The sequence below is a fragment of the Petaurus breviceps genome, unplaced genomic scaffold (assembly GCF_028583685.1).
Source record: "Petaurus breviceps papuanus isolate PSGF00001 unplaced genomic scaffold, PetGlider_PUasm1.0 90895, whole genome shotgun sequence".
Lineage (NCBI taxonomy): Eukaryota > Metazoa > Chordata > Mammalia > Diprotodontia > Petauridae > Petaurus > Petaurus breviceps.
The window spans coordinates 28,004,086-28,028,834 of record NW_027187372.1 but is presented as its reverse complement, the minus strand read 5'-3'; the positions used below and the strand labels follow the sequence as shown (position 1 = coordinate 28,028,834).

General features: G+C 43.4%; 1 protein-coding gene across 1 annotated transcript in view; it reads left to right on the top strand.

Annotated features, from left to right (window-relative positions):
• Positions 1 to 17,193: 17,193 nt before the first annotated feature.
• The window catches only part of SYT2 (synaptotagmin 2), a 59,380-nt gene continuing 51,824 nt past the window's right edge, over positions 17,194 to 24,749 (top strand). Inside the window, exon 1 of the mRNA XM_069074584.1 lies at positions 17,194 to 17,350. The gene's annotated coding sequence lies outside the window, so the exon portion shown is untranslated. The remainder of the gene's footprint in view (positions 17,351 to 24,749) is intronic.

Sequence of the window (24,749 nt, the reverse complement as noted above, 5' to 3'; positions counted from 1 at the left end):
GAGAGAGAGAGAGAGAGAGAGAGAGAGAGAGAGAGAGAGAGAGAGAAGTATACAGGGGAAAAAAACAGGGACATCGAAGAGAGCAGCAGCCGCTCGGGACCTGCGGGGACCAGGGCAGAGGGGCGCAGTGCCTCCGGAACCTCGGACAGCAGCCATCCCCTCCTCCCTCATCCTGCACTGTGCTGCTCCGGTAAGAGAGAGGGATCCACCGGCAGCAAGCTGCTGAGAAGACGGGGCGGGAACAAATAAGGGGACTCCCAGACCAGAGCTAAATCATGCCGCTTCCCACCCCCCCTCCTCTCCATCTTTTCTCTGACACGCGGTGGATAGTAAATGAGCCCAGGGAACGGGGTGGAGAGGGTTAACTAAACTCTATCCATATTCAGGGCATTTCCAGTCAGAAACAAAGTACAGGACAGAGCCAGTCTTACAGCAATCCATGTCCTCCCTCCCCCTCGCCCCCCAACCTGAGAAACAAAAATCTACTTACCTGGGAATTGCCCAGCTAATCCCAGTGAAAGTAGCAGGAATTAACCTGAACCATTTCCTTCTCTTGGGGCTAGCCCTGGAGACTCTCTCCTGGGTGTGTGTGTGTGCGGGGGGGGGGGGGAAAATGAATGGTGGAAGGCCGGGTTGGGGCTTCGCGGGGGGGTGGAGAAGGGATTTGAAAGAAGAGTGGAATAGAAAGGGGCTATGTTGGGGCTATGCGCCAGGCGCTCCCCCCACCCCCCCGACCTGAGAAGCTGAAGGCAGGCGGGTAGCAAAGTAAGGGGGTGGGAGGGTGCATCCAGGAGCCGAGAGCCCAGGCTCTGCTCCCCCACAGGGGGCTCCGGGCATCGCCTATGCTGGTCGAGCCAGAAGCCTGACTGAACACCTCCCCGAGAAGGACCAGATGCCAAGAGAGAGACAACTGCGGGTCACACTGCTTGTCTAGAGTGTGCGTTCTCCGTACACTGACAACCTCTTCGGGGCTGCCTGCCACCCCCTCCTCTATTTCCCATCCCCCAACACCTCGCCCAGGAGCCGGGCCACTGCAGCTCCTGCTGGGGCTGAACGGGGCCAGCAGCTCCCCTCCTCCACAGACACTGAACTTTCCCAGACTAGAGCGAGCGCCTCTGGGAGCTTAAAGGTGGAGAGGACTCTTGATACCAGTGCCCACTCTGCAAAAAAGATCCGAAGAGAGTTTGGCTGACTTAGAACCCAGGTCAGAGGTGGGGAGCAGGAGCTGGTGTGACCATTATGCTGTGTGACCTTGGGCAAGATGTATCACGTCTCTGAGCCTCAGCATGATGTGAGGCTCATTCCTACTTTACTTGGCTCAGAGGGGTATGGGGAGAAAAGGGAGTGGGCAGTGGAGATGGGCAACAAAGTCCTGAGCTTAAAAGCACTTTGAGTCCTGAACCCCTGAGAAACCTAAGATTTGATTGTAGATCAATTCAAACTCAGCTAGTAAGGACTCCTGCCTGCCCCTGTTTCCTTTTCCTGCTCACTTTCTCAGGACTGGGATCAGAAGACCTGGTTTCTGGTCCTGGCTCTAACTTGCTGTTTGACCTTGGGCAAGTTACTTTCTCAGTCTCCTTCCCTATAGCTCAACAGCAACCATTTATTAACTGCCTGCTATACAAAAGTTGCAATAAAATGAGAGGTTTGTGCTAGATGATCTATAAGGCCCCTTCTGGCACCAATGATCCAGGGTTTTAAGTCTCTGGGCACTACCACTCCCATTTTGAATGAAAGCAGGTGAAATTTTGGTAGCACAGGGTTTAGAGAGCAGAAACAGGCTTGTCAGGATCCCATAGGAAGGTAGGAGGCCTTAGAATTCATTGGTCCATTGGGCTGCTCCCATGGTTTGGGCTTGAAAGTGACAATGACTCACAACCCCCAAGGAGAAGCATGATGGGGGGGAGTCCTATTGAGAAGCCAACTCTTTTGGGTTGTCCCTAGGATTCCTTGCCCCTGCTTCAGCAACTTCTTTCCATCTGAATTCTTTGCCTCTCATTTTTTCCTTCTATATTATAGGGAGGATGATTTAATTTTTTAGTTTATTCTACCACATGGGTCTTTGAAGGTCAAAGGTTCTCTCTAATAGCATTCCTGGCAGCTTTTTGTACAATGAAGATGATCAGCTTGAATTCCACTGTGACCTTCAGTTCTTTATCTCTGTCATCCTTATGGCACAGGGCTAGGGCATGGACTTTCATGGTCCAAATACCCAAGAAAAGTCGTTCCAAGTGAATAGTCAAGCTTTTCACACCAATAACCTTCATAGGAGCTGAACTTTTCTGGGAGTTAGAGGAAAAGAAAAAGAATCAACTCTATCCTTGTCCTGACTGTAAATTCCCTCTCTGCCCTGATTTCATGTATCTATAGAAATCCTATTCCCCTGGAAGCTCTCCCCAGTGGTTACACATCAAAGAACTTTGCCCCTTTCTAATATAATGAGCATTAAAATGACATATTTGTGTCTAATCCCCCTACTATAGGTTCCTCATATGAGAGAGAGGAGGGGATAAGCATTTACAAAGCACTATTATGTGCCAGGCACTGTTTTAAGTGCTTTACAAATAGTATCTCATTTGCTTCTCACAACAATCCTTGGAGGGAGGAACTATTAATATGTTCATTTTACAGCTAAGGAAATTGAGGCAGACTAGGGCTAAGTAACTTGTTCAGGATCACTCAGCTAGTAAATCTCTGGGGTAGGATTTGAACTCAGGTCTTCTTGATTCCAAGTCCAGTGCTTTCTAACCAGTGGACAACCTAGCTGCCTCTGGGGTAGAGACCATGTCTTTTCTAAACTTTTTTTGTTAGTCCAGCACCCATCACAGAGCTCAATCTGAAGGTGACACTTGAGAAATCTTAATTGAATAAATGGATGAATCTGTTAGAATTTTCATGTTGGGTCAACAAGGGAATTAGGTTTTGCTCTGATTCTCTCCCTGTAAAAGTGATCAAACAAAGGACAGATGACCATTTGACTGAAATGTTGTAGAGGGGATTCTTTCACAGGTGTAGGTTGGAGTAGGTGGCAACTGTCAGTCCCTGCTGACTCTGACATTCTGTGACTCTCATAATAGAAAGAGCACTAGACTTAATGTAAGAAGATCTGTGTTTGAATTCAGCCTCTACTATTTAATAACAATGTGACCTTGGGCAAGTCACTTTGCCTCTAGACCTCAGTTTCCTCATATGAAAAATGAAAGGGTTGAAATGGATGACTTCTAAGACTCCATTCTAATCTATAATCCTATGATCCTGTGAGTTGGAGTTTAGAGGCTAGAAGGATTCCTTATAACCACAAGAGAAATAGTAAAGAAGAAAGAAGGGTACTATAATAGTAAGACCACGATCCTAGGATTTGGGGGACCTGGGTCCCAGTTTATCTACTAATTTTTGAGTGATCTTTGACAAGATCCTTCTCTTTCCTGGGTCTCTATTTCCTCACCTGTAAAATGAAGAGGTTGGATTATATGGTTTCCAAGCTTCCTTCCCATTTTTGACATTGTATAGTTTCAAGGTGTAGGGACAAATAAAGAATAGAGTTTGAAATTCAAAGTTGAGGCTTAACTTCCTTCTTTACTTTTCCATCTACCATGGAATAAGGGCCTTACAAAAAAAATTCCTGCCCTGAGACTGGATATGAAGCTTCAGAATCCTAGAAAAGCATGATTGAAGGTCACAATCAAGGTGAAGGTTAGTAGTGGAAATCTGACATAAAACCCCAGGCATGCTAGTGCTCAGCTTAGCAGGGCACCCTGGCAGGCAACACTCCCAGCACTCTCCCTAGCACTACTGCCTTGGTTGTCAAGATCTAGAGGAAGTATGATGGGGTGGAAGAAGTAAGAAGACCTGGCTTCCACCAACCAGCTGTGACCTTGGGTAAATCAGTTCTCTCTGAACCCCAGTCTCCACATCTTGAAAAAGAGAGGGTTAGATGAGATTATTTCTTCCAGGTCCCAAAAATTCTTAACAATTACAGGGGTGGGGTGGGAATGTACACCAATATTTCAGCAGAGTTTGAGGGTTCAACCTGGGCAGCCTCTTCAGGGCACTGCTAGCTAATGCCAGAGAACCTAGGAGCCACCAGCTTTGGATGGCACCAACTTGGTCCATTCTTAGCCACAGAGAGCAAGAAAATATCACTCCATGTAACATCATTAAAGCTCAGTGGAGGCTTGGCAATCAGTCATAAGGTCATAGGATTTGGAAAGAGAAGGAAGCTTAGAGATCAATCTAATCATACTCCAATCTAATCTCTCTACAGAAGAGGAAACTGTTCAATCCCTTGATTTTATAGATGAGGAGCCTGAGGCTGGGAGAGGCAACAGGTACTTTCCCAAGGTCACACAGCTCATTCCAAGCAGTCAGCTAGTTAATCAATAAGCATTTATTAAGTACCTACACAGTGCTAAACTCTGGGGATACAAAGAAAGGCAGTCCTTGACCCCATTGGGTTCATAATCTAATGAGGGAGATAATACACAAACAAATACTACAAGCAAGCTACATACTAGATAAATAGGAAATAATTAACAGAGGGAACACTGGAACTAAGGAGAACGTGGGATTTTAGTTGGGACTGGAAGCCAATGAAACCAGTCAGTGAAGATAAGGAGGGGGAGCATTCCAGGCATGGGGGACAGCCAGAGAAAATGCCAGAGCCATGAGATGGAGTGGCTTAGTTGAGTTTCTCTGATGGACTAGCCAGGAGGCTAAGGTGTAAGAAAGGGTGGGGATGAGGGGTGGTGGCAGTGGTGGGGAGGTGGAGGGGAGGGGAAGTGATGAAAGGCTTTGAATGCCAACAGAGCTCGGACCTTCTGACACATCTCCTCCAATACTCTTTTCATGATGCCTTTGTCTCTTTCTTGGACCATATAACCACATGAGGCTCACAGATTTAATGAGAAAAATCTGGATGCCTTTGAGGAATAGTGTTAAAAGCAAAACAAAACTGAGCAACTCTAATCCAGAGACTTTGCAGGATTCAGGCTCTCAATGCGCGTTCTTTTATTCCCACGTCTTAACCAGGAGCCTTCCTGGGCTGCTGGTTTGACAGCTTGGATGGTCCCTTGAGAGGAAGTAGACAATAGACAGGCACATTGGTTTCTGTTCCATTGGCATCAGGGAGTGAAGGAAAATCAATATTTGCCTAGTGTGAAAGGATGGAAAATAAATTTGAGTTTGGGGCTCAGGGAAAGAACTGAGTGTGAAAAGGACGTAGCATGGCAGCGTGTGCCTTGTTTGACTTCTAAAGGAGACCTACGCACTGCTGCATTAAGTAACCCTTTGTATCTCAGAGAGCACCGAAACCAATTTTGCCTGCTATTCTCCCTAGGGCCTCAAATCCCCAATAAATTTCCATGTATTGTTTGAGCCTGACGTCTCTGGCTTCCAGCTCCTGGGAGAGATGGGACTTTTGAGGCATTTGCAAAATCCTGGGAGCAGATGGCCCATTGAGAGAGGCAGCAGGGACAGAGGGTATGAGCTCTAAGAAAAGGCTGCTTCCTTATCTGGGCCCCAGAGCGGAGAGAGAGATGTGGAAAGAGGCCTTAGAGGGTTGGTAGCATTTGTGAGTGATTCTCACTGCCTTTGTTTACTTATCTGTCCATTTTTCTTCTTTGCCTCTTTCCGCCTCTGTTGTTCCTTGAATCATGGAGTGTGGGAGGAGGGGCTGGGAGCCCTTCTTTGGATGAATTAAAATCTTGAACCCATGGCTGCAACCTTGATTTGGCAGCTGCTTCGTTGGCAGGTTTTATGTGTACCATATTTGTTCATAGAATGGAGCTTTATCAGGTTAGCAAGTGGTTATTTAGGAAGCTCTGGAATGGGGGGGAGTCCTTCATTTTCTTTGTGTTCTAGAGCTCTTTGGCAACCTGGTAAAATCTATGAACCCCTTCTCAGAATTGAGAAAGTCCTGGGAAAGTTCTGTTTTTCATCACATAAAACATACACACAAGGTTAGCAATGAAAGTAATGATATGGAAATACAGGTATCAAAATGTTTTTTAAAAGCAAGTTTACAGACCTCAGGTTAAGAAGACCTACTTTAAACAAAGACAAATGCAGTGTTAGAAGAGGTAATGAGGTTTTGTTGCAGCAGGAAGGGTTTAGGATTTATAGAAAGAAAGGAAAAATTAATGTTTTGACTTTCAGAATCAGTAGTATTTAGCACCTCAAATAGCCATCCTTCTAGGTGAGAACTTATGGGTTTGTTAGCACCTTGGATTCATTCATATGCTCTCAGTAAGACAGATTGGTAGGTAGCCTGTCCCAGGACAAAGAAAGACAACTTCTCAAAGGTCACCCCTGCAACAAAAGGATTCAGATTTGACCCTGAACTTCCCAAAGTCAATAGTACAGGTCATCTCTGTGCTACTGGTTCAGAAGGCCAATGAGAATGACCTGTCCAGACCCTCTCCTTGGCAGACTGATGAAGACTCAGTCAAGTGGGACTCATCTGACAGGAGGGGGAGAGAGGGACAGGTCATTCCAGCTGGCTTCTGATCAACCAACCCTCCCGGCCAGAGAGAGAGACTGCCACTACCGGCCCAAATGACTCTGGCAGGAAAGTCTCTCTCCAAAGCCGTAGGTCACAGCAGGGCCAGGCTGATCTCCACTGGCTTGGTAGCTCAGTCCATCTTTCTCTCCAGTTTCTTGGCATGGAGTTTCTACTTAAGGGCAGCAAGCTGGTCCAAGACAGATTGCAAACTGTCCACCTCTTCTTTATTCTCTCCAACCCCCCAGACACACTGCTGCAGGCCTTGGGTTATGTTTCTGTTCCCAGATTTGATCTTAGACAAAACCCATAAGCTCTTTAGGCTTCCAAATAATATAGTGCATGGCAGTAAATAGCTTCCTCGCATGTTAGCCTTAGAAAGGCTGGGTCTCTTGATCATCTTGTCTAAGAGCTCTTAACCTTTTTTTTATGTTGTGGATATGGGCCCTATTCTTCTCCCATACTGCTCATCTTCTCTTCTTTCTCCTTTCCTCTTTCCCATCTTCTCTTCTACATTTTCATTCATTTTCTTCCTCTTAATACCTCCCCCATCTTGGTTAGAGCTTATTAAAAAGATGTATGTATATGTATCTATACATATACACATATGTATATGTGTGTATGTGTATAAATGCATGTGTGTGTATGTGTATATACACACACACATTTAAAACCAACTCAAGTCAGAGAATGTGGGATGACCAGGGGCTGTAATCACTTCCTGGCCATTTTATCATCAAAGCCTACCCTGCCAGTTGGCTGGGGTAATTCCAACTCTTCAACAAGAGCCAACAGCAGTGATTGCAAAGCAGTCAATACACAGGCCTCAAAGCCAACAACTCATAGGATGCTGGAGATGGTATGATCACTGGTGAAAGTGGAAGAAGGGAGAGAGGAGAGTGAAGAATAGGATCGTCTAGTCTCAAGGTTAGTCTTTGGCTTTCTTAATAACATCTTTTTTTAAAAGCAATCGGGGTTAACTAACTTGCTCAAGGTTACATGGCCAGTTATTTCTGGGTGTGGTGCTGAGTATCTGAGCCCGGATTTGATCCCCAGGTCATCCCAACACTGGAACCGGTGCTCTTACTCACTGAGCCACCTGGCTGCCCCTTAGTCTTTGGCTTTCTTGCCCCATAAACATTTCTTTTATCTAGAAATCTCAAAAACATCCTAAGAACTGGTTTTGCCAAGAGGCTCAGAGAGATCAGTTCACTTGGTGAAAAGCATACTATCTTTGCACATCCACCAGTCCTCTACATTTCCTTTCCCTACCCAAGTTTCTTAAAGAGTATTGGACAGGGGTGGCTTGGTGGTGCAGTGAGTAAAGTGCCAGCCCCAGAGTCAGGAGGACCCGAGTTTGGTTCCGGCCTCAGACACTTAACACACACACACACACACACACACACACACACACACACACACACACACTAGCCGTGTAACCTTGGGCAAGTTACTTAACCCCAATTGCCCTCCAAAAAGGCAAAAAAAAAAACCAACCCCCAAAAAACAAGTATTGGGCACTGGGCAGAACAATAGACTGGGATTCTGGAGACCTGAGTTCTAGTTGAATTTGCAATTTTGACTCTTAGGTCTTGTTCTCTAACTAGTCTCTATCTCCATTGAGAGAATAGAATTTCCCTTGAGAGCACAGAGTTCTACTTGCCCATTCTGTGTTGAGTGAGACCATTTATTAAAGACTTACTATGTACCAAGCATTTCACTAAGTGGAGAATACAAATGCAAGCAGAAATACTACCCCTGCTCTCAAGGAGCTTACATTCAAATGAAGAAAGATATCATATAAAAAGAAGTTAAAAAGGGTAGGTAGAAGGAGAAGGTACTTGTGGGGGGTAATAAGGGAGAAAGTCCAGAGAGTCAGGAGTGGAGGAAGCATGGATGAAGACATAGATGACCCAGGAACAGAGACAGGAGAATATAGCTTCTAGAGAGCCCTGTCAGGGACTTGGGAGACAGGAAACCTAATGGTTCTATCACTAATTTATTGTCTGACCTTAAGTAAGGCACTCAAGCTTTATGGAACTCAGTTCCCTTATTTGTAAAAGGGAGATAATGATACCTATACTGCCTGTTTATTAGGTAAACTTGATAACATTCGAGGCTTTCCAAAAGTGGAATGAGCTCCTTGGAGAAGGAGTGGATTCCCCTCACCTGAGGCTGGGTGACCACTTGTGTATAACAGAGGGGACTCTTATTTAGGTAAAAGTAGCTACTGAGTCCTTTCCAACTCTGAGATTCAGTGATTCTGTAATGTTTCATGTAATTGTTATGAAGATCCAAGAATGATATGAAAAGTGATATGTAAAGCACTATGATGTAATATGATAGGCAGAATGACAGAGTGGATGCAATGTCAGAAATGGAGTCAGGAAGATCTGGATTTGAATCCTCCCTCAGACACTTCCTAGCAAATTGCTTAACCTTGGTTAGGTTAGGCATTAGTTTGTTCATTTGTAAAATGAGAAGGTTGGACTGGATCATCTCTGAAGTCTTTCACCTCTATTAGCCTATGATCCTGTGAAGAGCTGGTTTCAGACATTTTCTAACTCCATGACTGTGGGCAAGCTACTTAACCACTGAACCTCAGGGAACCCTCTGAGAAACTAAGTTATAGATGAGTTTCTCTCTGCATTAATGGAGAGAGCTCTAGTAACATGGTAATAGATCCTTGATGCACCAATGTAGTGTAATATAACCCATAAAGGACTATAGAAACATGAGCTGCTGTTTGTTTGTTTTAAATCTAGACATGTGGTTTCTTTTGTGTTGGTAATTCAAAAAGGAAACCACTTATATGAATGCAGATGAACAATTGTTCTGCAACTTGCAATTTTGGAAAGTTGTCTGGAACATCGAGTGGTTCAGTGACTTTGCCAGAATCACAAATGTAGTTAGCCTCAGAAGCAGAACTTGAACTCATTCCTCCCTGGTTCTAAGGCTGGCTCCCCACCCCCCATGTCTCACTGGCTTCCGAATTTTTTGCCATCATTATGAAAGTCACTTCCAAACTTGGTGCCTTGTGATTCTTGGAGAAGTGAAATGAAGAGTAACCAGACTAGGTTAGCTGAAGGGCCTTTCTAAGGCTCTGAAATACTTCAGCCATCCCTAGCAGGAGTCCTAACTTTAATCAAAGTTGAGAAGCACTTTGGAAAGCCCAAGAAGTTATTGTTTTAGATTGGACTATCCCAACCTAATTCAAGTGATGGGTTGGTTTGTTTGAAGGAGATTCTAATGTTTTTTGTTTGTTTTAACCACTGGAGTAAAAGAATGATGTTGATGGTGGCAAGGAGAAGATGGTGATGATGATGATGGTCATGGTTATGATGGTGATAATTGTGATAATGAGAGCTATAGTAGTGATAATGGTGTTGATGGTAGTGGTGATGGTCATTGTGATGTTGATGGTGGTGGTGATGAAGACAATGGCAACTTTTTATTTGCCTAGCCCTTTGACATTCCCAAAGTAATTCATATCCACAATAATACTGGAAACTCATCACAATGTTCTCATAACTACTGACTGCTCAAAGTTTGTGGGACCCATCTTTATTTTTTTTGCCCACTTCTTTGTGTGGTGAATTCTAGAATTGTAATATTTTAGAGAAGGAAACAATTTCAAAGATCATCTAATCCAACTCCTTTTTTTCAGGGATGAAGAAATTGAGCCCTCAAAAGGGCAAAATGACTTGTCTAAAATCGCATAGGCAGAGAGTGGAAGAATCAGGATTCAAACCCGGTTCTGCTGGCTCTACACCCAGGGATCTTTCTGGTATCCCATACTGCCTGTGAGCATGGTGTGGTGGGATTGTGTTTTCAACCCTATTAACTGCTACAGAAGAAGGTAGAGAATAGGGGAGGTGAGGGTAATGCCTGAGAGAGACCATCTCTTCTTCTATTCTCTCTCTTTCTCTCATATCATTCTATGGGCATTGTGGGGGATGAGGACAGAGAGTTGAAGTCCTCAGACAAAGGTCCTTACAACTTTGTGGTACTCAGGACCTTCTGGACAATAAATGTGAGGCACCACGGAGCTCTATGATTAGAAGGGACCCCTCTGTTATGAAAGGATCTTTCTTTGATGAAATTTGGTGAGAATCTTTCTTCATATGGGGAATAGGGAACTTTTTGGTGGAATGTGATTCTTTTTATTTCCTTCCACCTTTGAAAGAAGACTCAGGAGAAGCGTGGTCTCTGTCTTCGAGTATTTGAAGTGCCGCTATATGGAAGAAGGATTAGGCATGTTCTGCTTGGCCCCTGCACATAGTAGATGCTTAAAGAATACTTGATTGATGATACCCAAGAAGGCAACTGCAGACTTCATGAAAGGAGAAGCTTCCTAACAATTAGAGCTATCTCAAGTTATAATGAGCTGCCTCAGGAGGTGCTGGGGTCCTCTTCACTGATGGTCTTTGAGTAAAAACCACTTGTGGATGTAGAAGGGGTTCCTGTTTGGGTGCTGAATGGATAAGATGGGCTCTGAGGTTCTTCCAACTTCCAACTTTTCAACTCAGCAATTCCAAAACTTAGTGATCCAGTTAGATTAGGAATAATGTGAGTAGATCACCAGCACTCAAGAGACTATGATTGACTGCTAGAGAACTTGGGATTGTAAGTCAACAAACAAGCTCAGTCCAGAATATCTATGTGGATGAATCCCAAACCAGTGGGTGCACTTCAGAGCCAACCACTGCCATCTACTTTTCAGAGTCAGACCAGAAGGCATAGGCACCCAGCCTAAAGAGTATTTGGGAGGCCAAACAAGACCCAGAGGATCTAAAAGATTAGATTATCTAGGAAGTGGAGGCACTGTCAATCTGGGACTGGATCATTTTCTTTCAAAGCCACATATAATAAATAGCCTTATCTTGGTGCATTTTCCTGTCAAATTGACATTCTCTTATCCCTGGTAAAATAAACATCCTTGCTTAAACCCAAGATAGCTTGGATGTGGTCAGGAAAGGAGAGAGTGATCACCAGATGGAGGTGCCAGGATGTGACAGTAAGACAGTAAGGGGGAGGAAAAATAATTAAGGATTTGGGGTGACAGATCTCTGGATCCAGGGGACAAGTAGTTTCAAGGACCAAGAAGGTCATGGGGGCTAAATCAAGAGTTAGAGATCAGTACAGATTTAGAAAGTGGAAAAGAAGAAAGTCTCTGCACTAAGAACAAAGCCTCTAAGGTCATTTCCAAGTAGGAATTAGAATCCTTAGGGAAATGGGGAGGCTAGAGACACAGGGATAGGTCTTCCTTGCCACTTCCCAAACTGGTCTGCACCCACACTACTCATCACATTTTTTAAAAAGGCTCCAAGGATGGCACATTTCCGAGCATCCCCTGGACAAGTCTCTCCTGCTAGCTGGGCCCTCGTTCATCTTCCTATCTAACCTAACCCCATCTTGATGCAAGAAAGTCCTCACTGTTCACTGACACAGACATTTCAGACAGGTAGGGTTTGACTCCTCTTACTGGGGAGGAAGGAAGGAGGCACTCTCTGTAGAGAAATAGGGTCCATACCTGGAACCCAGCCCTGTGAGCAGAGAGGGGATCTTCATTCCAGTGACTCGAAGGTAGGGAGCTGGACAAGATGAGCTTTACCCAGCTCTGGGTTCCTGCCGGAGTCAGGACGACCCTTCATTCTGCTGGAAACCGGTGAAAAGAGGAGGGATGAAAGGAGAGCCTGAGGTGCCGGGAAGTCAAATGATCCAAGATGCAGCTGCTGCTTGTTTTCCATGACCTTGGCCTCCTTTAAGCAAACTGCCTGTTAGTGATTAATTCAGGCCTTTTGTTCTTTCCCAGGAAGGTACCCACTGAGGAGACAAGTGAGCAGGAGACATCAAAGGACTGAGAATTTATCAGCCTTGCTTTGCTGCTCTTTGGAGGCAGCCTGGGCAGGGGGAGGAGAGCTTGCCCCTCCCTACCTGTGGCACCTCCTTCTGTCAGATCTAGAATTGTTGAAGGGAGAGAAGGGCGTGACCTAACTGGCATCAATACAGAGCCCTGGGGAGACGCCTCCTAACCTCCCCAACTGTTGCCTAATGTGCAAAATTCTTGTTAACAATGGATAAATTCTTCCCCCACTATCAAAAAGCACATGACTTTCCCTTACCTACTGGTGGTGAGTGGCTGAGTATCATTTCCCTCATCTGAAAAAAATGGGAATAATATTTGTATTGCCAGGTTGGTCTGTGGAAAGAACTCTATAAGCCTTAAAGAATTATGTGAATATGAATTATTACTATAATTGTTATTCTCCATAGGAGAGCCTCTGTTCCTTCATCTGAAAGAGGAGAGAGCTGGACCAGAGTCAGGGTTTTAGCCTTTTTTTGTGTGTAATGTAGACCCCTTTGGCAGTCTAGTGATGCCCATGGACCCCTTCCCAGAATAATGTTTGAAGTGCATCAAATAAACTACATAGGATTACAAAGAAAACCAACTATATGAAATTAAAATGTAACTTTTTTCCTGAACCATTCAATTTCTCAGATGTCCTAAGATCTGTCCACAGACACCTTGAGAGTATGTGGACTCAAGGTTAGGGATCCCCAGACTAGATGTTCTCTATGATCTCTGTCTTGATGCTATAGTTCTGTGATCAGGCCCAAACTTCAGCACATCCCTAGGAGTAATACCAGAGTGACTAAGAGTTAAAGAGATGTTTAAATGGCAGAGGGATTTTCTTGAGAGCAGGGTTGGAGAGGGTGAGGGAGAGAGAGAGCAGAGAGAGCTGATATTTAGAGGGAAGGGGGAAGGGAAAGAGGGAGGAAAGAAAGAGAGAAGAAAAAAGAGGGAAGGGAGGGAGAGAGGGCAGGAAGAAAGGAGGGAAGGAAGGAAGGAGAGAAGGAAGGAAGGAAGGAAAGGAGGGAGGGAGGAAGGAAGGAAAGTACAGAGGAAAGAGGGAGAAGGAAGGAAAGGAAGAAAGAAGGAAAGAAGGGAGGGAAGAAGGCAGGAAGGAAAGAAGAAAGAAAGAAAAGGGGGAGATAACATGTACATATAAAAATATATACAAAATATATATGAAATCAATAAAAGGTGTGGCTCAGTCACTGAAGACCAACTTGAGTGATTTCACAATTTTGTGCCCAGAGTTAAATGGGGAAAGAGGTTGGAATCAGCTTGAGAAACGAGGTAGATTTGGGGGACTTCAGTGATCTTGGCAGTGTTTTAGTCCCTGGCTCCCCCTTGATACCTGAGTATCTCTCTATTTTTAAGCTCTGTGGGCTGACTGAGCTGCCTGTCATGACACATATCTCACATTCACCTTTTCCTTTGTGCCCTTAAGCTTCTCTGATTGCTGCATTCTGTCCCAGGAGCCTCCCCTCCCAAAGGAACCAGGGACAAGCCCATTCTATCCTGGACCCTACACATCTTAGACCTGAGCTCCTTCCCCAGACAATTGTGGGAGCCATATGATAGAAACAATGGACACAGATCCCAAGAGCATCCCTGTGATTGGATTAGCTAGCCTCCCCCCTCTCCTTAGTCATCCCCCTCTCAATGCCTGAGTTTGGGGTATTCAGCAGTAGTCCCACTGTAGGGCAGGGAGGCAAAATCCTAGCCTAGGATTCTGGAGACCTAGCTCTGGACTTTGTCACTAAAATGTTGTCAAGTATCATCAAGGCAGATACTGAGTCTCAGAATGACCATGGGCTGATCTCAACCTCTCTGAGTCTCAGTTTATCCCTTTGTAAAATTAAGGAGTTGGACTGAATCCAACTGGTTACAGAACATTTTTATAATTGAAATGGTGATATAGTCCCCACAATTCTTTTCCTGGAGGATCTGAGTCAATGAACACCCCTGGGGATAAAGGAGAATCAAGAGCAATTTAGAGCAAAATAAAAGGTTAAATCTGTTTTTCTATCCAAAAACTGCCGCACACAAAATATATTGTTGACATGTACATAATTCCATGCTGGCTATTTTTAAAGGTAGAAATGTCCCAGCACAGACATTTTCTCAGGGTCATAGAGAGAGTGCAGAATTGGGGATTCCAGAACTTGGATTTGAATTCTAGTCTTTTCATATCTCAAAACATCTCAAACATAAAAAAAAAATCCCATTTTGCTTTTCTGTAAAATGAAGGCGTGGGTGGCAGGGTGCAGCTAGGTGGCACAATGCATACAGCACCAGCCCTGGAGTCAGGAGGACCTGAGTTCGAATCCAGCCTTAGACACTTATTAACTGTATGACTCTAGGCAAGTCAATTAACCCTGATTGCCTCAAAAAACATATGAGAGAGTTGGATCTTTCCAACTCTAAGGCCTGTGATTCAGTGAAGAAACCTTATTCACCCATCACATGAAAGTGTTTGGGAAATGGAAGTCTAGATGATCTCAAGGGCCTCTTTCATTGTTAACATCCATGAAATCTAGATACAAGCCCAGTTCTTCCACTCATTAGCTTTGTGACCTTGGTCAAGTCATCTCCCCTTCTCTAAGCCTTAGTTTCCTTATCTGTAAAATGAAGTGGAACAGACCTAGATGATCCTTTCTACCTCTGACATTCTGTAAATTTACTTTGGTGCTTAAAGGGAAACCAAAACTATTGGCCTTCCAATGGTCATCTTGGGGTGATGCCTGGGGCCCAAGATTTGGCCAACTTTTATTTCAATGTCCCTGGGGAATGAGAGGTGAAATAGCACCCCTGATCTCTCCTAGGGTTGCTGGAGTTGGAGGAGCTAGAGGTTCCTATTGAGTCACAGTGCCCAAGCAATCAGAATTAAACACTTAAGGGAGGATCTGTAGAAGGAAGAGAACCCTCAAGAAGTAGTTTAAGTCATTTGCCTCTCTGAAGTGGTGGGACGAGTAACTTAAGAAGTGCCAGACAAGCCTGTGGGCTCAGGCAGCCACATGTGCCATGTTATAGTGGGTGAGAAGGTACTGGGTTTGGAGTCAGAGGACCTGAGTTTTGAGTCCCAGTTCAATTATATCCTATTTGTATAATCTCGGGAAAATTGCTTTCCCTTTCTGGCTCTTAGTTCCATCATCTATAAAATGGGGATTTGGACTAGATCAGAGATTCTTAACATAAGGTCCATGGACATCTAAGGAAAGTGGTCTATAGATAAGATGGGGAAAAATGACATCTTTAATTTGATTATCTTCTAGGTTTTTTCCTCCCTCCCTTCCTTCCTTCTTTTCTTCCTTTCTTCCTCCCTTCCTTTTCTCACTCCTTCCTTCTTTCTTACCTTCCTCCCTCCCTCCTTCCTTTCCTTCCATTCTTCTTTCTTCCTTTCTTTCCCTCCCTTCTCTCCCTCCCTCTGTTCTTCCCTCCCTTCCTTCCTTCCTTCCTTCCTTCCTTCCTTCCTTCCTTCCTTCCTTCCTTCCTTCCTTCCTTCCTTCCTTCCTTCCTTCCTTCCTTCCTTCCTTCCTCACACACATTTGTTCTGACCAGAACTTATAGATCTCAGCAACTTTTATTGAGAACCTCCTATATTCAGTCAAGTCCCAGGTCCCTTTCCAGGCTTCCTTCCTGCCTAGAATTGGCCCACTTCTCAACTTATTTTTGCAGATAGCTGACACATCCTTAGCCCAATGAATATAATGGGATAGGACACTGGGGGTTATTCGGGAAAACGGAGTTAAAGTCCCACATCTGTCACTTACCAGTCATGTGGTTTCAGATGAGTCATTTAACTTGACTCTAGTTTCCTCATCTGGCAAAATGGAGAAGTTGGGCTGGATGATCTCTGAGGCTCCTTCCATCTCTGCTATTCTATGATTCTGTGATCATTTCTAATCTCCTATCCAAAGCAGGAACCCCCTTTATGAGACACTTTTATACCATCCCACCAAAAAGGCCACGCAGCCTTTGTGAAGTTCTTCAGTGATTGGGAGCTTCATCCATTTTTCAACTGCTGCTAATTATTAAAAAGTATTTTATTAAAGTCAAACTTTTACTGGTCTTCTAAAGTCTTGCAGAATGAATCAAAAACCCTTTTCCCCACATGACAGTCCTCTAAATAATTGAAAGGCAGTGTTGACTGGTGGACAGTGTGCTGGTAGAGTTAAGGAGACCCATCTTACTGACACTTCTGTAACCCACACTGGTCTGGTCATGCCCAATTTGTTTAATGCAGAGGCTCATTTACTAACTGTGATCAAGGCCCATCCTTTAACTCCCCTGAACCCAAGTTTCTTCATCCATTTTTATTTTGGGCTGGACTTATGATTTCCTGGGGATAGGGAGCTGTACAAGAATTCCCTCTACCACTGTAAATGATCATCTGCCCTGTGACTTGATGGCCATAGTCTTTGAGAGCTAATTGGATGGGGCACAGAAAGGTGCTAAGTGGCTTGTCTAGGGTCACAGAGTCAGTGTGTGTCCAAGTAGGACATCAACTCATGTATTCCTATCCACTACACCATGCTGCCTGTCACTTCCTCACCCATAAAATGGGAATAATAATGCTTGCGGATCATGTCTCTCAAGGCTGTTATGAGGCTCAAATCGGATCATTTATAGAAGAAAGTGCTCTACAAACTTGAAATCACAATATAAATATCAGATACTGACACATGAAAACAGAATTCATTCCATTCCCTCAAGTCTTCTCTTTTCCAGGTTAAATATCGCCAGGTCCTCCACCTTCTGTCAAATAACACCATTTCCAGACTCCTCACCCACCCCAACCTCCATTCTGGCTTCTGGACATGTTTCAATTTGTCAATGTCCCTCTTAGAGTGAGCATAAGGCTTCAGATGGGGTCTTGAAGCCTAAAGATCCCCCAAGAAGAACATTCGGTGTCTGAGCAATGTCTTGTCTATTTTGCAGGTCTTGGTCTACAAGGAGTACTCACCCATCCCTGAAATATCCAGGAAATTCAGTTGGTGGTGGTAAGTTGTTAAAACTTTCCTTCCTCCTCCGTCCCTGGAAATAGAATTGTTTCTTTCTTAGAATTGCTATTCCCCATTTATAGCCTAACCTTCTCACATCTATTTAGCTAACTTATGTCTTTTCCCCTGGAGAATTTAGCCCAAAGCTCCCCTTGTCCAGGAAGCCTCCTGTGATCCCCAGTACCTAGAACTGGCTGCTCCTTTATTCTCTATCTCCTTAGTGCTTATATTCTCAGATGGTACTAGAGTCTCTTGTAGCCATTTAATTGTTATTTAGCCTTTGGGAAAACTGTGGTATGGTGAAAAGAGTATTAGAAGATTTCGAATCAAAGGGTCTGAGTTCAAGTCACCTACTTAGTTTCCTCATCTATAACATTTTCTTATATACTATATTATGATTAATATATTTTATTACAACCCTTCATTAAGGGATTGGACTAGATAACCTCCAAGATCTAAGATTCTGTGACTAGGTATGTGCCTTATCTTCATTCCTCCATCACCTGGGAATTATGGAAGGACAGGGTGTAGCAGAAAAAGCACTGACTTTATATTCAAAGGATCTGGGTTCAAAATCTACTTTTATTACTACTTGTGTGACTTTAGGTAAATAATTTAAAGCCTCTGGGCTTGTTTCTTCATCTGTAAAGGGAAGAGAAGGTAATGTGGCATAGCGAAAAGATATTTGTCTCTGGAGTCAGAGGACCTGGGTTCTAATTCTGCCTTTGATGCTTACTACCTGTGGGACCTTACGCAAGTATCTTGAACCTTCCTGAACCTCAGTTTCCTCATCTGTAAAATGAAGAACTTGGACTAGGTAACTTCTGAGGCCCCTCCAGCTCTAAATCTATGAGCTTATGTGTGATCCTTTTCCTCCTATGATCTCCTGGTATCTAATATGGGGTTTTAGATGTTTAATGCTTATGCAAGTGAACTGAGTTGAACATAGACCATTCAGTGTAGGTAGTTATTGCCTAATTCCTTCCCTTCCTTTCTCATTACTCTTCCTTTCTTCCATTCCCCCTTGGCCACTACTGCCCTGTCCACCCTCTCTTCTCACCCTCCTCAGGTAAAGGTATCCTTTTCACCATCAGCTTTTCCTTGGGCACTCAGTCTACATTCTAGAAATATAAACAAAACATAGTCAGTGCAATTAATTGTGGGATCTTGGACAAGCTATTTATAATACCCATAATATCTATGCCCACAGAATAGAGAATCAGTTTTGATTTTGAGAATCAGTCAGGTTTTGAGAATCAATTATGTGGTTCAGAGGATAGAACACTAGACCTAGAGTCAGGAAGATCTGAGCAAATCACTTCACCTCTGTTTACCTCAGTTTCCTCATCTGTAAAATGAAGATATTGATAGCACCTACCTTCCAGAGCTATTATGAGAAACAACTGAAATATATTTATAAAGTATTTTGGAAACTTTAAAGCACAATACAAATGTAAGATGCTATTAAGAGCAGCCCCCAGATTTGGGATGAGGCTTACACCTTTAACTGCATCTACGCTGGTGGGTCAACTAAAAGACCAGACCATCTCTGACCTTCAGATCTATTTCTGTCAGTCAGTATGGTCTCTGTGATCCCAGAAAAGTGACAACCTCTGTGTCTAAGCTTTCCCACCTCTAGGAAGAGAAGAACCAAAACAAATTAATTAATAGTAGAAGCAAAAGACGCACATATCTATCAGCCTAGGTCAAAAGACGGTATTTTGCATATAGGGGATGCTGGATAAATGTTTATTGAATGTGGCAGAGGCACGACAGCTAAACATAAAGGGGGTACACCTGGTAGTGAGGGGAGATTGAATAGAGAGAGATTAATGTGGGAGGTTCTTTTAAAATAGGAGAAGGATGTGACTTGTCAGAAAAGAAAGGAGAGAACAGAGGTCAGAGAATAATGTGCCTGATGGTACAAGAATGAGGCAGGGGCAGTTCGTGACAACTAGGTTTAGAGAGTCCTAGCCAGGCTGGAACAAATGAGGACAGTTAAATAAAAGAGGGTGGCTTGGTGGGAGAGAGAAGCAAGTTGCAGATACAAAACCTTTTCAAATGTTTTTTTCCATAGTAAAAGGTATCTTAAGCCACTCAGCTCCAGCTCCCTCCCCTCCCCCCAAGAATGGAAGTTATTGTACCTGGCTGGAGATGTAGGTAACAAAGTTGTAAGCTCCATTCCTGTAGATTATAGAATGTCAAACTTTGGAGATTATCATATATATATATTTATTTATTTTTGCTTTTTGGAGTGGGAAAGGCAGGGCAATTCCTGTTAAGTGACTTTCCCAAGGTCACACGGCTAGTAAGTGTTAAGTGTCTGAGGCTGGATTTGAATTCAGGTCCTCCTGACTCCAGGGTTCTATTTACTGCACCATCTAGCTCCCCCCTTGGTAATTATCTTGCCCATCTCATTTTAAAAAATAAATTTTATTAATTTTTTTGTTTTTGTATTCACTTTATTTCTCAGTGCATCCATCTCTTTCCCCTTGCCAAAGGGTTGTCCTTTGCAAAAATAATTTTTAAAAGGAGGAGAAAGAATTCAGCATAACTAAGCAATATATCAAAAAAGCCTAACACTATATTCACTGTTGCCCAACCATAGCCTACCACCTCTGCAATGAAATGGGAAGAGGTTTCTGTTCAAATCCTTTCTTTGAGGTCAAACTTGGTCATTATACCTTCTCAGCATTCAGTTTGGATTGTTGTATTGTCCTTGCTTTTTAAGGGGAAGGGGTGTCTTCCATTTACATTGTTGTAATTATTGTGTGGGTTGTTTTCCTAGCTCTGCTTATTTCACTTTGCATCAATTCATATGTCTTCTCATGATTCTCTGATGTCATCATATCAATTGTTATAGCACAGTAATATTCCATTACATTCATGTACCACATTTTTGTCATTCCCCAGTCAAAAGGCATCTATTTTGTATTTGATAATACAATAAGTATCATTATAAATATATATATCTATATATATATGCACACACATGTATTATATATTTGGGATCTTTCTTCTTATCATTGACCTCCTCAGGTGTATGCAGAGCAGTAGATCTCTGGGTTAAAGAGTATGGACATTTTGTCACTTCCTTTGCTTCATCTTCCAAACTGGGCCACCAAACATAGTACCTGGGAGGAGCTAAAACAATGTCTGGAGCCATGCATCCTTATTTTCACCTAAGTAATTTTCTTCCCTGCCTTCTCCCTTTCCTTAATATACCCTCTTCTTCTTTTCCATCCCTTGCCCTAAGAATTGTATCCAAATCACACTACTATTACCTCTGGAAAGGTCATGTCAGTGGATTGTCCCATTAAGCTACTCACAGTTTTTGTGATTTCCTAGAACATAACTGCCTTCCTTGGCTGCCATGCCCCTATATTTATTGTTTTCCCCATTAGAATGTAAGGTCCTTAAGGGCAGAGACTATCTCAGTTTTGTAGGGCACCATTGTTGTTCAGCCATTCGATTGTGTCTCTTCATGACTCCATGGACCATAGTGCACCAATAATATCCACAGGCTTTTCTTGGCAGAGATATTGGAATGGCTTGCCATTTCCTCCTCCAGTGAATTAAGGCAAATGGAGGTTAAATGATTTGCCCAGGGTCACAGAGCTAATAAATGTCTGAGGCCAGATTTGAACTCAGGCCTTCCTGACTCCAGACTCAGTGCTTTATCTACTGAGTCACATAGCTTCTACTGTTGGGCACATAATTAATACTTAATTAATACTTTTCATTCATTCATTCACTCATTCATTCATAATTTGAAATTGCTTTCCAGAATGGACCAGAGGACCAATTCACAGCTCCACCAACAATGCATTGGTTTACTTGTTTGTCCATAACCTTACCAATATTGACTATTCCAATTTTTTATCATCTTTGCCAGTTTTCTGGGTATGAGGTAAAACCTCTTATGAACTCATGTTATGCATGAAAAAACAGAGCGTTAGGACAAAGAAATACTTGCTCAAGGTCACACAATTTGTCAGTAACAGAGCTGCTTCTAGTATTCATTCCTCTTGCTTCCCAGGCCAGTGGTTTTTCCACTACACTCCCCTGCCCGTTTGAATTCTCTAGCAGTAGAAACTCAGGCATTAGAAAAAGTTACCACGGAGGCAGGATGTCACTGTGAAAGGGGGGATCAATTTGGAATCAAACCTAAATTCAAATCCTGGGAAAATCACCACCTTTATGAGCCTCAGTTTCCTCATCTGTAAAATGGAGTTGGACTAGAAAATTTTCAAAGCTCCTTCCAGTTCCAAATCTATGATCCTCTTAGGATTACTTAGAAAATCTTAAAACAACATACTCATGTGCATAGAACTTATCCTTTTCCCAGGAGCCTATATTTCCAAACATTTCTCCATGAGCCCCCTCCCCTAGACCCACCCATGAGGGAGGTGTCTAAGAATGCCTGGCCAATTTGGAATTTTCCATTGGAATTTTACCTCTACCCATATGTTTTCCATCCTCCAGCATGTTGGCATTTTGAGGACAGGGTTTTCAATGCGGTCTCCCAATCACTGTCTCTCTCTTACTTCACTCCTCCCCCTACCAGGAGAGAGAAGAGGGAGCCACTGCTGTTTGGGGAACATAATTGTACCCTAGGGACCCACATGGCCCACTTTAGCTTCTCAGAGACCTAGAGCTGTCAGTAGCAAGGTAGATAATGGCCATCTCCTCACAGGGTAGGCACAGCGCTTTCTCACCTAGAGGCATGACTGTTACCACTGAGGATTGGAGAGCTGGGCCAGTCCAGTCCAAGAGGATTCCTACATCCTTCTGAGGTTAGATTAGATGACTTCTAAGGCACATTCCTATATTAAAGTTCCATGAGTCCCTGACTTGAGTGGTGACATCTGTCTCCAGTACCTTACTGTCTTCCCTTACATCCTCTCCCCTGAAATGCTCTGCCCTCCCCCACCTGATACCAGCATCTTTAGTCTCTTTCCCCCCCAAAAACTGTTTTTGGCTTACTGTTGGAAAGGACCTGATAAACTTTTTTTATCAAAGGTGTTAATGACTGATGCACTTAAATATGCAATAGATAGTTACATTAAAACTATCTATTGATATTTCTCTTGTTTTTAACATTGCTTGGATCTCTCCTTATATCCTTCTTCTTGCCCCTCCTGCAGAGCCATCCCTTATACTAAAGAGGAAAAAGAGAAAAACCAGTTCAGCAAAACTAATGAATGCACTGGAAAAATCTGATATCCTATGTAATGTTATTATTATTAATCATTATATGTAATTGTTATATATATAATGTCACACTTTTTCAATTCATTGGCTAGTCCTATGTCCCAATGTCCATAGTCTTCCCTCTCTGCAAAAAAGATAGGGAGGGACCTTCTCAGATTTCTTCTTTGGGGGCCAAGTTTTTGCTAGAGAGTTGCATTTTAAGAGGGATTCCTGAAACTCTGATGATAGAATTTCAGGCTTCAATGATAAATTGGCAAGGCAAGTCTTAACCAGTGCAAAATCACAAAACCCCAAAATATTAGAGACAGAAGGACCTTCATCTCATCCAATCCCCCAATTTCATAGATAAGGAAATGGATACTTAGGGAGGGGATGTCTCATTCCCCACATCACATAGTGAATAAGGAGCAGAGGTAATGCTCTGCTCTCCCATGAAGCCTGGGGACCTGCCTGGAAAGCCTGTAGAGGCTAGGCTGGGCCAGACACTTCCAGGCCCGGGGAGGCCATGAATGCTTGAGAAGTATCCATTTTTCTTGTTCTTGTTGAGTAGCTACATGGCTCAGCAGGCCAGTCCTCCCCTCCTTGGGTGCCCTGAGAATCCATCCTTGGAATGCTCATCCTGGCATGTCATGAGAGATCCCACTCCCCATTCCAAAATTTAATGGAGATCAGGGACAACAGGGATACAACGGGGAAAGTTGTGAGGACAGCTCTAAATAAGAACCTGGAATGGTCCTCAGGAAATTCTTTAGATTCCCTGTTCCCAGAATTCCAACTTCTCCTTCCCCCATCATATCATGTGGTCTTCCAGGCCATAGAGTCTGAGTTCTGGTCTTCTCTGTCTCAATGTCCTCATCTGCAGAATGGGTGCAATTCTTGTTTTTCTTGCCTTGTAGAGAGAGCTCTGAACTTGAAATGAGGTTTCCTGAATTTCATCCTTGGCTTTGCTGCCACTATCTAATCAGGGTGACCTTAAACAGATCAACAGACTTCTTTTGGCCTTAAATTCTCTACTAGCAAAATGGGGAGAGTAGAGTTCTCTTTTCCCCTGGGACCTGGGAGAAGGGAATGAGCTAGCCCCTGGTGAAAGCCTCTGTGTATTTCAGAAAGAAGTAACTCAAAGCTGGGTTGGCCTACAGCAGGTTGGGCTGGCAGAGATTGAAGAAGGTACTAAAGGGAATTGTATTTGAACCACTCTCAGAAAGGAGATACTAACCCGAATACCATCTGTCTGTGGCTTTACCCTGGACTAGGCCCAGTCCTTCCTGACTCCCATTGGTATTTACAGCTTGCCTTGCTTATCTCATCAAATGTCAAAGGGGTCAAATGAAATATGTGAAAGTATTTTGTATCCAATGTTACAGATATGTAAGGGATTGTTATTATAACTGACCTCATACTTTTCTAGAGTTGAGCTCACAGACTCTCTGGGAGCAGCCAAGCCAGCTTAAGAAGGAGGGAACTCTGCATCACTGGAATGATTGTACCTTGGAGGTAGAAGGGAGCTCCTCATTTTACACAGTAGTTGAATGTTGTGCCCAAAGTTCCCTAGATAAGCAGGAGGAGTGTTGGGATTAGTATTCAATGCCTCATTCTCAGACATTTCCCCAATATCGCTCTCCTTTCTTGACCCATAATACCAGAATCAGAGACTCCCAAAGACCATTTTTCCAATTTATATCTGAACAGGAATTTCCCTCTGCAATTATCCTTGAAAACTAGTCATCCATTCTCTACTTATAGACCTATAGTAAGGTTCATGACCTCCTGAGGCAGACCATTCCATTTTGTTAGGGAATTTTTCCTTCTATTAAGTCTAAAGCTATTTCTCTGGAGTTTTCACTCCCTTTTTCTGTCCTTTGGGGCCCAAACTAACAAATAAAACCTCTGTTCCACACGACAGCCCTTCAAATACCAGAATATAGCTATTGTGACTTCCCCCAGCAAGTCTTTTCTCTTTTGAACAGTCATCATGCGGCACAGCACTCATAATTCTCTCCATTCCTTCTGTATTCTTTGAGCATATTCTGGCTTGTCAATGTCCTTCATAAAACCACCCAGTCCAGATATGGTCTGATCAGTACGTAGGACAATGGGACTATGGCCCCTACAAAATCCATGTAATAACAAGCCATCTTACCATTGGATTTTCTTGTGTTCATGAAATGGTTTCTGAAACCTTGAG